Source organism: Rhinatrema bivittatum, chromosome 7 (genome assembly GCF_901001135.1).
Source record: "Rhinatrema bivittatum chromosome 7, aRhiBiv1.1, whole genome shotgun sequence".
In the NCBI taxonomy this organism is placed as follows: domain Eukaryota; kingdom Metazoa; phylum Chordata; class Amphibia; order Gymnophiona; family Rhinatrematidae; genus Rhinatrema; species Rhinatrema bivittatum.
Genome location: NC_042621.1, coordinates 162,519,577 through 162,533,436, shown reverse-complemented (window position 1 = coordinate 162,533,436; position 13,860 = coordinate 162,519,577). Strand labels below are relative to the sequence as shown.

The window sequence follows — 13,860 nt, the reverse complement described above, 5'->3', positions numbered from 1 at the left end:
GGTGGCTGATGGTAGCCAAGCCCAGGACCTGACAGAGAGTTACTGAGCAGATGGGATTGGAAGGAGACTGCAAACTTTAAACTTCCTAAATTGGAAGAAAACTTTACACTAACAATGGGCATTGGAACACACCAATTGCACTGCCCAAGTTACAACCATCGGCAGGAATACAGCACAACCCAGCTGAAGAATGAGTGAGAGATGCATTTATTTATTTATTTAAAAGAATAAAACCATTAAAAAAAATAATCTATAACAGTAGTAAAAAGAAAGGAGACCTAGGAAATTCTCAAAGGAAACAAGAATCAAAACAAAAAAACCTGACTATTTTCTGAATTCCAGCTGACGCTGCAGCTTTCACTGGGTCGCAGACAAATTTGGTGAGCGACGTCGCAGGAAGAGCCGATTGGTGCCTCGACCCTAAATCCCTCCCCCATAGATATCGGCTGCCCAATGGTTGCTTGCAGGGTCCATATCCCTATGAAAGGGGGTCGGGGGGAATATTCTTTGCTATGTGTTCGTGCCTTTGGTCGCGTACATAGAACGTGATGCACGCAGCGTGAGTATAGGGGTCGGGGGCGGGCAGAGCTCGTCGTTTGCTGTTGAGTGTTTATTTATTCATTTATTTATTAATCTGAACGCAAAGAATGAATTGTTGCTAAGGAAAAATGTTAAGGCTTTTTCTTGGAAAACGTTTTTGTTGCTGCTGCGTTAGAAATGGCAGCTCTGGGCAGGTCGGTGTTTTTTTCCTAGGAGCACCTGTGAGTAAATGAGCCCTGCACGTGATGTAAATGTCTAATTCCTACGCAGAGAGTAACTCGTTTGCCCAGCCCCGTGTTTTGTCTATTTCACCTGTTTTTATTTGATTTATAAGACGAGAAAAGTCAGGCAGATTTATCTTTAACAGTGTTAGCAAGCGAGGACCGTGGGAAGAATTTTCTCGTAGTTTAACTGGGGTAAAATATTTGGGGATGGGGTAGGAAGAGAAAAGAAAAGAGGATTTGTGGTCAGAGGGACAGTTTCTGCTGCGAATCTGAGGTTGGGGATTGGTAGATACTTTAGAATGTTAACAGGATAAGGGAGAGGGAAGTCGGGGACGCAGTGCAATGGGAGAGATAAAGGACAGTTTTTTTTTAAGATGTTTTGCCCACCTTTTTTCCTCTCCCCGGCGTTAGTGGCACTGTTGTGGAAAAGGCTCTAAGTATTTATTTATTTGTGGTTTAAGTGTACCTGTATATTGGTAGCTCAGTGGTAGGGTGAACCGGCATGGCTGGGAAAGGTCAGGTGAGATGGTGGGGGAGGGTATTAGCGTCAGAGATGAATTTATCTGAAGAGTTTCACCAGGCAGGAGAGGAAGGAGTAGAGGTGGAAGTTGAAAGGCAGAGTGGCGTTACAACTGGGGCAGTGCGAGGAATGAATGCCGCTGATACAGAGGCAGGAGTTGCCAGTGGGATGAGAGAAGAGCATAGCAGTTGCAGGGTGAGGGAGGCTGGGAGGAGACTGCCTATTAAGGTGAATACGGTAGTACAGACACCTAAAGAAGCAGGGGTGTGGGCAGGCTGCGAATAAGGAACTGTGCAAGCTCCCTGGCATTCAGAGATTCTTTAACTGCTGATGTGCCACAGCAGCCAGAAGTTTCAGACAAAGCAATTAAGATTCAGAGAGCCAGGTTAATATCCGCACCAAATAAGAGTTGTGGTAACGAGGGAATTGTAATGAGGTCGGCGCATGCAATGACAGGAACTAATGTGAGGAAAGAGGGCAGTGGGATCAAAGAAAGCTTTGGGAGTAAAGTGGCTGTTTTAAATTACCAGCAAGGGGGGATTGAAATGCATGAGAGAGCACTGGCAAGGGGAGGTAAAGTTTCTGTAAGGGAGTGCTGTCTTCTCACAGTGCTGCAAGGATGCGTTATTTAAAGTCATGAGCATACAATAATTCTAGAATTATGGTGGGGGGTACTGAGCAAATAGGGATTAGGAGAGCTGGAATTACAAGAGGTGCAATGTTGAACAGAGGGGGAAGGGTAGTAAGCAGAGGAAGAGGTATGGTAGATGATGTAATACCTCATACAAACAGGATTGAGGAAGACAGGAGTCAGACTACATAAGAGAGAACATGCCATACTGGGTCAGACGAAGGGTCCATCAAGCCCAGCATCCCGTCTCCAACAGTGGCCAATCCAGGCCACAAGAACCTGGCAAGGAAAAAGGGGCAAAGTAGAATTAGGGGAGGCAGAGGAGCAAATTTTTATATAAGGACGTTGCAGTGGAGGATAATCAATATACTGGTAGTATGAAGAGGGTATTGTGCAGAGGGAAGATTTATCTGATGGGAGGGGGAGAGCAGGGTGGGGATAGTAATAATGTTTTTCTAAGTGACCAACCTGCAGTGCTGTCAGAACTGGGTGGATATGACCAAGAAGGGCAATCTGAAGATTTTGCAAGAAGAGAGGGCGATGATTGTCCGGCAACTACTTCCAAGGGGGTCAGTCAGCCAGCGGATGGAGATTTTTTACAAGGAATGAGGCTTCAAGGCCGTCTATTAGAATGGGGACCACTGCAGATGGAATGTCAGGTATGACACCAATGGGTGTGCAGCCTGAGGGTATAAGCAAAGCAAGTCAAAAGAGCAAAGGTAAGAAGAGGGAAAAGAAAAAAGTATAGAAGAAGGGATAGTTCGAAGTCCTTGACTAGCTCTGATGGTAGTACATCATCTTCCTCTTCTAGTGATACCAGGACAGTGTATTGAGTCAGGGTAATACTGATAAGGGGATACCAGAGAGAGGTACTCCTACTTTAGTTAATTTAACAGAACTGTGGCAATCGGTTCCAAAATATTTGAGAAAAAGATTAGGAAGTGCAAGTACATAGATATTTTTAAGTTGCTAGAGGGCCATAAGAGGAGAAGGGAAGTTAGGAAAAGGAGACAGAGGGAAGACGAATTTAAGAAAGAAACAAGAATTGCTAGGAATATTATTAATTGGGTGAGGTCATTTTTTGCATTTGGCTAATGTTTATGGTAGGCATGCTCCAATCAATATGGCCCAATGTTGGTTTATGCTGATGCACTATTGGAAGCATTTCAAAGATTTGAAGGGTGTGGTTAAAGTCTGAGGAAAACGTTAGTGAGAAAATGGATTAGAATAGACACATGCAATGTTCCCTCTAAGCTATCTGCGCGCACGGCTGCGCACAACTTTTCTTCCCCTGTGCAGTAAGAACCACAGAACCGTGGTGGAGCTCATCCCACCACGGCCCGAAGTACAGACGAGACCCTCCCAAAGCTCCAGGTGCCCTGCAGTATTAAAAGCTCCTTCATGCATGAGATCAGCATGAAGGCAGTGCTAGCCCCGCAAATCTTTTAATATTGCGGGACCTGCACAGGGAAGATAGCAAAACAGGCTTCAGTGCCAGTAGCAGAGATTGGCTTTTCTCCCCAACAGTCGTGCAGCGCAGTGAGAGAGGCTCCCGGCAAAAGAAAGAGGGGAGCCTTCCTTAGTATGTGTATGAATGGGAGCCTGCCTGAGGGTCTGTGGGAGCTTGACTTAGGTATATGTGTGAAAGAAGGAATGGGGGCTTGCCGGCGGGGATGAGAGCCAGTGAGCCTGTGTTGTGTGAGAGAACTGGTGTGTTTGTATGAGAGAGAGCATGTGAAAGTGAGAGCTGCGTGTAAGCCACAGCCTGGGTGAGTGGGAGCCTGTATGTGTTTGAGAGAGTATTTGAGAGAGAGACAGCATGTGAGAATGAGCACCTGTGTGTGTTTGAGGGAGGAAGAGAAGAAGACAGGTAGAGAGAGGAAAAAAAAAGAAATCCTGTAAAAGGAATTGGGAAAAGACCAAGAAAGGAAACTGGAAAGAAAAAAAGCCTGGGACCAACCGATTAGAAAAATGAGAACAGACAACAAAGGTAAAATATACCAGGCCTGGGAGGCGGAGCTTCAAAGTGATGTCCGAGCTTTGCTCTGAGGCTGCGTGTGAGTTCCCGTGCTGGAATAGACTCTCCTCAGTCTGTTTTTCCGTGCACGGGATCGCACGCAGGAACTACTCTCGAAGAAACCCAAGTTGTCAAAGGTGACCCGTGCACCCCGTCCACCGTACACCACCGCCAAACTCCGATATCCTCAGAGCGACGGTACCACTGAGACGTTCCTCGGCATCACCTCAACCTCAGATGCCTCCTCAAACAAAGGAGGTTTTCCTTAATCTGTCCATGGCTCTCTCGGGCTTCTTTGAAGTTATGCAGACTTCCTTCAACATGCCAGCATCCTTGCCGAGCAGTGGTGGGCAGTCTCCACACCCCTCCACTCACAAGTGTGGCTCAGTTAAGGGCCCATCAATGGTCCATTCACCTTCGGCCGGAGTTGTAGACGCGTTATAGTGAAGCCGGTCCAGGCTTACTTCTCAAGATATACCTATACCTAGAGACAACATTTGTAGACCTGCTATTGTGTTTTATCCTAGCAGGAATCAAATGGGTATAATGACATCTCTGGTGCAGGAATACTGGGTTAGAGAGTAATAGACCAGTCCAGGTCCCGCTTACGCATCAAATGGGGTTAGTGCTTCTAGCTTGCTTACTAAATGCTAGCAGTAGCGGCAAGTATGACAAATTAAGAGTAAAGCAGGAGCCTGCTGGGTCTTGTTCATGTGCAGTCCAAAGCGTACTTTAAGCGCCATTTAGGGTGTTTACAAATTCAGAGGCCGCTTCAGGAGACTGAAAGATGTGCTGCTGATCACTGTGCTATACACGTAGCTTGGCAGGATACTGCAGGGAAAATTTAATGTGCTTCTTAAATGGTATTGAGCATACTGGAGTGAAGCCTCTGCAAAGCTCTGAAACTCTCGTCGAATAATCCTAAAAGATACGGATAGGATTTGTTTTCATAGTGTATATCCTGTTTGCGGCGAAACGCATTCCATATTTCATTTTTTTGGGCAAAAGTTAAAAACTTAACTATTACTAAATGTGGTCTGGTAGCCTGGTCCTTTTTCACTCCCAGCCTGTGTGCACGTTCTAATTTGAGAGTGCCCTGCAGGTCAGGGATCTCTAGAGCTTCAGGGAGTCATTTTTCCAGCATCTTACTCGGTGTATGCTCTTCCACATTCTCGGGGAAACCTAGAAAGCGGAGGCTTGTCCTGCGGTCCCTGTTTTCTAAATCTATTTTTTCTAACAGCTGGGAAATCGTTGTCCCCTGTTTTGTTAGGCTGCTTTTAAGACATTGTCCTCTAAAGTAGAGATCCTGCTCTCAGCTTGATCGAGTCGCGGCTTTATTTCTATCAGGGTCGCTTGTACCTCCCCAAGCTGAGCCACTACCCCTGCTAATTTTTCGTCTAGGGCTAATCTGATAACATTTTCAATAGCGGGGAGTGTGAGCCCTGCTGCTGCTGTTCCACCGGCATTCTCGCTGGCGGTGGCCATTTTGTTTTCGGCACCGCGCGTTTTCTCCTTTTTTTTTTCTTTCCACTTTTTGTGGCCATCTGGGGCAGCGTTTTGGTCGTGAACCGGGCGATGGAAATAGGTTTAAATAGTACTTGCGTTTTTAGATGTATGAGGGGCTTCAATAGTGGGTATGATGCGCGCGGATAGAGCACAAGCACTCGGAGCCTGGGGTTTTCTTGCCTCCCCGACTCACCACATCACGTGACCTCAGAGCCAGATTTTTAAAGAAGCGCACGTGGGGTACATTGGCGGGCACAAATGTACACCCGATTTTATAACATGCGTGCGCTGCTGCGCGAATGTTATAAAATCCGGGGTCGGCGCGCGCAAGTGGGTGCACACTTGTGCACCTTGCGCGTGCCGAGCCCAAGGAGAGTCCCGATGGCTGGCTTTCCCCGTTCCCTCCCTCCAAGGGAACTTTTTTTTTCGATTCCCATCCCCCCCACACCTTATTTGACGGAGTTACGCCCGCCTGTGGCAAGCGTAACTTGTGCACGCCGGTGTGCCATCCCCCGGCACAGCCGCTGTGCCGGAGGACTCAAGCCCACCCCTTTTTCAAAGCCCTAGGACATACGAGCGTCCCGGGGCTTGCGCGTGCCGCCGAGCCTATACAAAATAAGCTTGGCGCGCGCAGGGGTAGGTTTTCGGGGGTTACACGTGTTTATTACGCACATAACCCTTTGAAAATCTACCCCTAAGTATATTCCATGCTACTGTTGCCAGTAATAGCAGTGGCTATTTTCTAAATCAACTTATTTCATAGCAGGTAATGGACTTCTCCTCCAAGAACTTATCCAATCCTTTTTTAAACACAGCTATACTAACTGCACTAACCACATCCTCTGGCAACAAATTCCAGAGTTTAATTGTGCATTGAGTAAAAAAGAACTTTCTCCGATTTAGTTTTAAATGTGCCACTTGTTAACTTCAAGGAGTGCCCCCTAGTCTTTCTATTATCTGAAAGAGTAAATAACCGATTCACATTTACCTGTTCTAGACCTCTCATGATTTTAAACACCTCTATCATACCCCCCCTCACCCATCTCTTCTCCAAGCTGAAAAGGCCTAACCTCTTTAGTCTTTCCTCATAGGGGAGCTGTTCCATTCCCTTTATGGAACAGCTCCCCTGTCTTTCTTTCCTGTCTTTTAGCCAGTTTGTGATCCACTAAAGGACATCGCTGCCTATCCCAGGAGCATCTTGGTGGCGGGGCAGCACTTTGTCCAGGATGGCAAGGAGTCCAACAGAATAAAGATCCTGCAAGAGACTAAATATACAATTGAATCATTATGGGTAGAAATCCCTTGTGTGTTGGGGAAGAGTATAGCGATAGGAGTATAATACCATCCACCTGGCCAAAATAATGAAATGCTAAGAGAAATTAGTGAAGCTAACCAAATTTATAGTGCAGTAATGGGAGATTTCAGTTACCCTAATATTGACTAGGTAAATGTAACATCAGGACATGCTAGAGAGAGAAAGTTCCTGGATGGAATAAATGAGTTTTATAGAGCAATTGGTTCAGGAACTTACAAGAGGGAAAAATTGTAGATCTAATTCTTAGTGGAGACCAGGATCTGGTGAGAGAGAGCGGTGGTGGGACCGCTAGGCAATAGTGATCATAACATGTTCAAATTTGAATTAATGACAGGAAGGGGGACAGTAAGTAAATCCATGGCTCTAGCACTAAACTTTCAAAAGGTAAACTTTGACAAAATGAGGAAAACTAATTTAAAAAAAAAAAATGTTAATGTGCAGCTACAAAGGTAAAGAGTGTGCAACAAGTGTGGACATTGTTTAAAAATACCATTTTAGAAGAGCAGTCCAGATGCATTCCACACATTTTAAGGAAGGCCAAAGGATTGCATAGGTGAAAGAGGCTATTTTTGTCCAAAGGTCTTCATTCAAAAATTGAAAGGATCCATCAGAGGAAAATAGGATTAAGAATTGGCAAGTTAAATGTATGACATTGATAAGACAGGCTAAGAGAGAAATTGAAAAGAAGTTGGCTGTAGAGGCAAAAACGCATAGTGAAAAAAACTTTAAAATATATCCGAAGCAAGAAACCTGTGAGGGAATCAGTTGGACCGTTAGATGATCGAGGGGTTAAAGGGGCACTTAGGGAAAGAAGGCCATTGCGGAAAGACTAAACAAATTCTTTGCTTTGGTGTTTACTGAAGAGGATGTTGGGGAGATAACCCATTCTGGAGATGGTTTCAAGGGTGAGGGTGATGATTCAGATGAAATGAACCAAATTATGGCCAGATTGACAAACTGAAGAGTAGTAAATGACCTGGACCGGATGGTATACACCCCAGAGTTCTGAAAGAACTATAATAAATTTCAAACCTATTAGTAAAAATTTGTAACCTATCATTAAAATCATCCGTTGTACCTGAAGATTGGAAGAAGGTCAGTGTAACTCCAATATTTAAAAAGGGCTCTATGGGAGATCTGGAAAACTATAGACCAGTGAGCCTGACTAGTGCTGGGAAAATTCATGGAACCTGTTAAGAATAAAATCACAGAGCATTTACAGGGTCATTCAGCAAATTGCATATGCAAAATTTAAAATTTATATTCAAGTGGGAGGAGTTGGAGTGGGATAAATGTAAAGTAGGGGGTGGTAGTGCCCCGTGTAATAGATATCGCACTTTATCGCGTGTCAGTAACGCAGGTAATAGCTACATCTTTTTTTCTTGGCAGTACGGTCTGAAAAGTGTTTATCGCGGACTGTGGTATTATCACGGCATGTATCGTGCACAATAAAACTCCAAATGTTACCAACACGCTTATCAAGCATTCTTGGACCAATAATATGACTGACTGTTTTTACCAGGTCAGCCTTCCTAGAAGCATTTTGAGAGTGTCAAGTGTACTTGTACATGCATACTTAATGCCTCACCAGGCTCTCCACGCTCTCCACAGACAAAAACACATAGAAGAACAACCAGAACCACAGCCAAGGCCATTTCAGATGTCCAAGGGAAGTACCATCAACACAGACAGAGGCTCCGTGGCTGTGGCCTGAGGACCCAACCCGGCATTCAGCACGCAAGCAGCCACGGCACCAGAGATACAGGGAGCGCATCTTTCCTCCACAAACATCCTTGCTGGGCATGCTTGAGGACTTTGTGGTTAGCAGGTATCACCTCAGCTCTTGGGCAATCCTGAAATTATACGAAGACATCCGAGGGGATCTGGATCCGGTCACCACAAGATCCTACGCCATCCCCAGCTTCACCAAACTCTTGGCCACCCTCCATTTCACGGCATGCGGCTCCTTCCAAACCACAGTAGGTGTCATGGGGGGAATGTCCCAAAGCACATTCTCATGCTGTCTGGACCAGGTCATTGAAGCAGTCACTGATCTAATCAATGCTTTAAATTTCTTTGTGACGGGCAGGACTTGATGAACTCAGAGAGGTTTCTATGCCTTCACATACTTTCCCAATGCCGAAGCTATCAACTGCACTCACGTGGTCATCGTTCCACCCCGTCGGAGGGAGGAGACGTACCACAAGAGAAAGTTCTTCCTCTCCATCAACGTGCAAATGGTCTGTGATGCTGGAATGCGCATCCTGGAAGTGGTGGCCAGGTACTCAGGAGCTGTGCACAATTCCTTTCTACTAAAGCAATCAGGCCTGTTTGACAATTTTTGAGGCCGGCCTGCATGATGATGCTTGGCTTGTATGTAAGTCCCAGTTTTCTCTTTCTCTGTTCCATCTCTGCCTATGGGTATGTGGCTAATGGCACCCAAATGCATGGGGGGAGCTGTGGTGGAGGACACCATAGGTGGCATCACAACTGCCGTGTGCGGTAGTGCATGCAGGTCATTGGCCAAGGGCATGCCTTTTTCCGCCCATGTTTCCCATGCTGCACAAAGTAGTGTGGGCAAACAATGCACAGGACCTAAAGGTTGGTGAGTGAGGAGCCACTCTATACATAGCACGTCTTTTTTTTTTTTTTTTTTATATATATAACCTAAAAGGCCTCGTTCCTTTCTTCCCCTTAGGAACTGTTACAATGTATCAGGTGAATCGGAACAGTGCACTGTCCACACTACCGGCACAGCACCATCATGTGTGGGCTGTTACATAGGCATCAGGAAGATAGTCTCATATAGTTTCTGTACAGCCTCACACACCTATACCATGAGCAGTCTGCAGTGCATGTTGCTGGCCTGCCATATCACCTGTGTGTGGGCCCACTGATGGGCTTTTATGCAGGACGGACTGCACAGCCGCCATGGTCATTCACCTGCATAGCATGAGCTACGGCATTTGCTGGTAGCACAGGTGTCACCTCTAACATATGTGTTCAAGTTTGGCAGGTAGCTACACACCAGTAGCCTTTGCTGGGTTACGAGGGCCTGTCATGCAATATTTCCAATAGCCACATCAGATGTTGTAGTCATGAATAGATGTGCTCGTTTTGGCAACAGCTTGCCTGCACTTAACGTGGCCAACAACAATCTTAAATGCTGTTAGGCAACGCTAATCAGGTTTTAAGGTTCAGGCTACCTTTATACAGTCTTACTGGATGATGTGGTGAGCCATTCACATCTGCAAGTGAGAATACTATCATTCATGTCTTTCTTCTGTCATTGCCGCAGGAGACTCTGGGTATGGTTGCAGGCCCTGGCTTCTCACCTCCATCTGCATGCCAAACATGCTGGCAGAGACTAGATACGAGGCCTTACGTGCTACCCGCTGCGTCATAGAATGCACCTTCGGCTTTCTGAAAAGTCGTTTTTGCTGTTTGGACAAGACGGGTGGCACTTTAATGCATAGCCACCCAAAGCTGCAAAGATTATCTTGCTGTGCTGCGTCTTCCATAATATGGCTGTGCGCCACGAACTATCAAGGGACCTACGTCCCGATCTCCCATAGGATCCCCCATGTCTCCCTACACAAGCTCAGGAGACCATGCTGAGTGGCAGCCATATTTGGAAAAACCTTATACAAACACACTTTGCCCAATAGGCCTCTCATACCAAGTCCCCTTCCAGGGGAGGTCCACCTGAAGCCTGTTAGCTGCTTCTGTAGTCGCTATCCCTCTTCTTTTCTCTCAGTTCTTGGCTGTGTAGGTCACCGTGTAACATCAAACACATATGACTGCTCAGGATTTGTGTTGGCAATGTACCGTGTACTTTGAAATAAAGTTTTCACGGTAAACATTACATAAGACATGTTGCTGCCACCATGTGTTCTGCCTGATAGTGACAGTGATTGAAGCATGTGTGGTATTACACTTGGTGGCCTACATAGCATGGTGTGTCCTGCAAGTCCTCAGAAGTGGACCGCATTGTCCTGCTCACATGTGGGTGACATAGTGGTATAAGTGTGCTGGTGCCCCACATGGTCCTGGACCCTGGGGAGTTACAGGTATACAAATGCTGTGAATCAGAAATAACAACACTGAAGGTGCAACGTGCATGGCTAAATAAGAACACACTTAAATGTTGTACTGGGTGATACCAAATATCAGACCCTCATTTGGAAGTGCTTAAAGGTGTGCAGGGAGAAGTAATACCTCTGTAATGGGTGTGCTTACAGTCACAAGGCCATTTCCAGACCAACATCACACCAGTGCCTGATCATAAAGAGTGAGGTTACACTAGCATTTCTAACAGCATATGTACATGTAGCCATCGTGTAGCTGCCATGCCTGCAAGTATAGAGAGTCTTGGTGTTGCTTCCATTATGTTTTGGGAGATGTCATGAAATGGCCGCATGTACATACTTCACATTCAGGACAGGTGGCCACAATGCTGCACACCACACTTTTGGGATCACACCTTCCATTACAGCTTGGCTGAAAGTGACACTGCATCCTGGGGTGTGTTTGTGTTTTTTTGTTTTACTATGTGCACAGCTCCTTCAGAGGTAGCATTCCGCTTTCTCAGTGCATGCACCCCTACATGCAGTCGTCAGACTACAGCAAGCTAGGAAATGTATCACAATTGATCTGCAGAAGGTGAGGGTCTTGCCTGTCGTGATGTCATGTAGGTTGTGTCCCCTTCTTAGGGAAACCTATGGGAGGACGCACTTGTAGGTGAGTGAAGGCAGGATTGTGAGTCTGCTACTGTCCAGCCTTCACTTATTTCCTCTGATCTCTGACATGTCACTTTGACAGTATAGTTAATAGCCACTCTTACTGCAGCCACATCTATCCTCCTAAAACGTTCAGATCATACAGACCAATGGGTTTACATGCCTTAAACTGCTTTGTCACAAATAGGTTCACTGTCATCTGGAGATGGCAGGTTGCTGGAAGGTAATAGTGCATAATGCATCACAGATAGTCATGTGGTGCAGCAATATATATTGAGGGTACAATCTTCACCGTTGGCCTATACCTACTACCTGTAACACTGCAGGTGTGATAAAGCACCTTGGCTCTGCACTCCTGTCCAAAACACTTTGCATATAGTATCATAACCAGCATCAGTGCACCCGTTTCCATGCTCTCATGGTTGCATGGCATTGCTGATGTACATGAGTGTGACCATGTCTGTGAACTGCTGAACAGCTGCTATTCTGTAGGCTGCTATGCTGTAGGTGTTACACACTTCTACATTTATTTGTGAGGTGACCTGCTCTGGTCCTACAGTCTACATAGTCCTCTGTGTATTGCATTCTGTGTTGACCTAGGTGGTCAGCTGAACAGGTTTTGAGCATACAGGCTGCTCCATAGTAACAGCCACACCATGCTCATTGACTAGACCTACTGCTCTCACACATGTCATGTGGTTGCCATGATTGATGATGGCCTGTACATGTTGCCATCTTGACAAACGGGCATTTTGTGCCACTTAAGCACTTCATGGGTCCATGTTAATGTCATAATCTTGCCCTAAGTAGGGGTGATGTATGCCTGTCACAAAAGTGTTAACAGTGTGCAGCTAGAGATAATGTTTGTGTAGGAAGGAATCACACAGACTCATTAGTTTCAGCATTGCTGGAAAATAGGCCTTGCATATATGTATGTGTGCAGGAACTGTAGCATGTAGACCCTACTGCTAACATAAGTGAGTGAGAGACTCCGTGATTGATGTGCTGTGTGTGTGTGGTATTGCTTTCGAAGATTGCTCCCTTGGGCCTGCATTCCAGTTCCCCTTAGCAGGCAGTGTGTGTTTTCCTAAATTTTGTACACACACCTTTTGCACAGCTTTGGAGTGGTTGCCCTCTGGAGAAGGTGTGCCTCAGACAGGACAGCATATGGACAATGGTTGGAATGGTCTTTTACACCTTTAACTGCTCATTTTCACCAACTACACTCCTGTTTATATGTAGTATTCACTGAGGGGCAGAGGTTTGCAGGTGGCCATGGTGACATATTCACTATAACAATCCAGTTGTACAGCTTACTGGATGTCCTGTCCCCCCGCCCCAGAGATTTAACCAGCAGCTAATTGGAGTAGGCCAAATAATGCATTTTTTTATGGTTTGTGCTGGCTACCCACAACTAGGCCTGGCACAGACCCTTTGGAAGTCATGGTGGCAGGTTGTGCTGCTTAAGAAACTGCCGAGTGAATGTCAGATTGCTGTGATGCATGGAACAGGCACTGTAAAGGACTTTGTAATGATATGCCTATAGGGGGGATTCAGATGCGTGCTCATCATGCAGCTTTACACGCTGTATCTACCGAGAAACCAAGTGCATGGGTTTTTTTTTTGGGGGGGTGGGTGGTAGCTGGTGTTTGCCTGGCCACATCACACAACGTTGGGAACATCCTATTACAGTCCTTTATTTGTTAGTACCCCTCCTGATTTCATATCAGGCACAGTTGACATACTGCTTGCCACACTAGCACCCTTTTGTTATCACTCCCTCTGTGCTGTGTTGACGTAGGAACGGTACACCTATCTACTATATCAAAAACAATACATTTTCTGTGCAAAGCTCGATGTGCCTACAAAGGGAGGGGCCACCGTGTCCTAAATGCTGCAGGAGCTTCACTTGTACAGTAACTTAACCTTCTGTCCCACTACACTGTGTACTTGGTGACTCTTGCAACACTGTCAGCTGCTGTGTGACAAATAGGGAGGAGGAGTGAGTGAGTACTGTGTGCTACAGAATCTGCACAGGACGAAGAGGGGTACTACTGTTGCTGTGGACCAGGCAGACTTTCGCAGACTGCCTGCCATGCCTGTAGTGGGCTGCCCTTGGGATCTGGATGCTACCTGTAAGGTCTGCCTTTTTGTGGTTACACGATGTTAGGTTCCATGTTAGGAGTTACCACCCAGGAATTAGATCTAGGTGTCCTAGTGGATAATACATTGAAATCATCGGCTCAGTGTGCTATGGCGGTCAAAAAAAAGCATACTGAATGTTAGGAATTATTAGGAAGGGAATAGCAAATAAAACGATGGTTGTCATAATGCCTCTATCAATCTATGGTGAGACTGCACCTTGAAT

At 45.9% G+C, this 13,860-nt stretch overlaps 1 protein-coding gene across 1 annotated transcript in view; it reads left to right on the top strand.

Moving 5' to 3' along the window:
• Window positions 1-429: 429 nt before the first annotated feature.
• The window catches only part of PRXL2A (peroxiredoxin like 2A), a 79,005-nt gene continuing 65,574 nt past the window's right edge, over window positions 430-13,860 (top strand). Inside the window, exon 1 of the mRNA XM_029609459.1 lies at window positions 430-559. The gene's annotated coding sequence lies outside the window, so the exon portion shown is untranslated. The remainder of the gene's footprint in view (window positions 560-13,860) is intronic.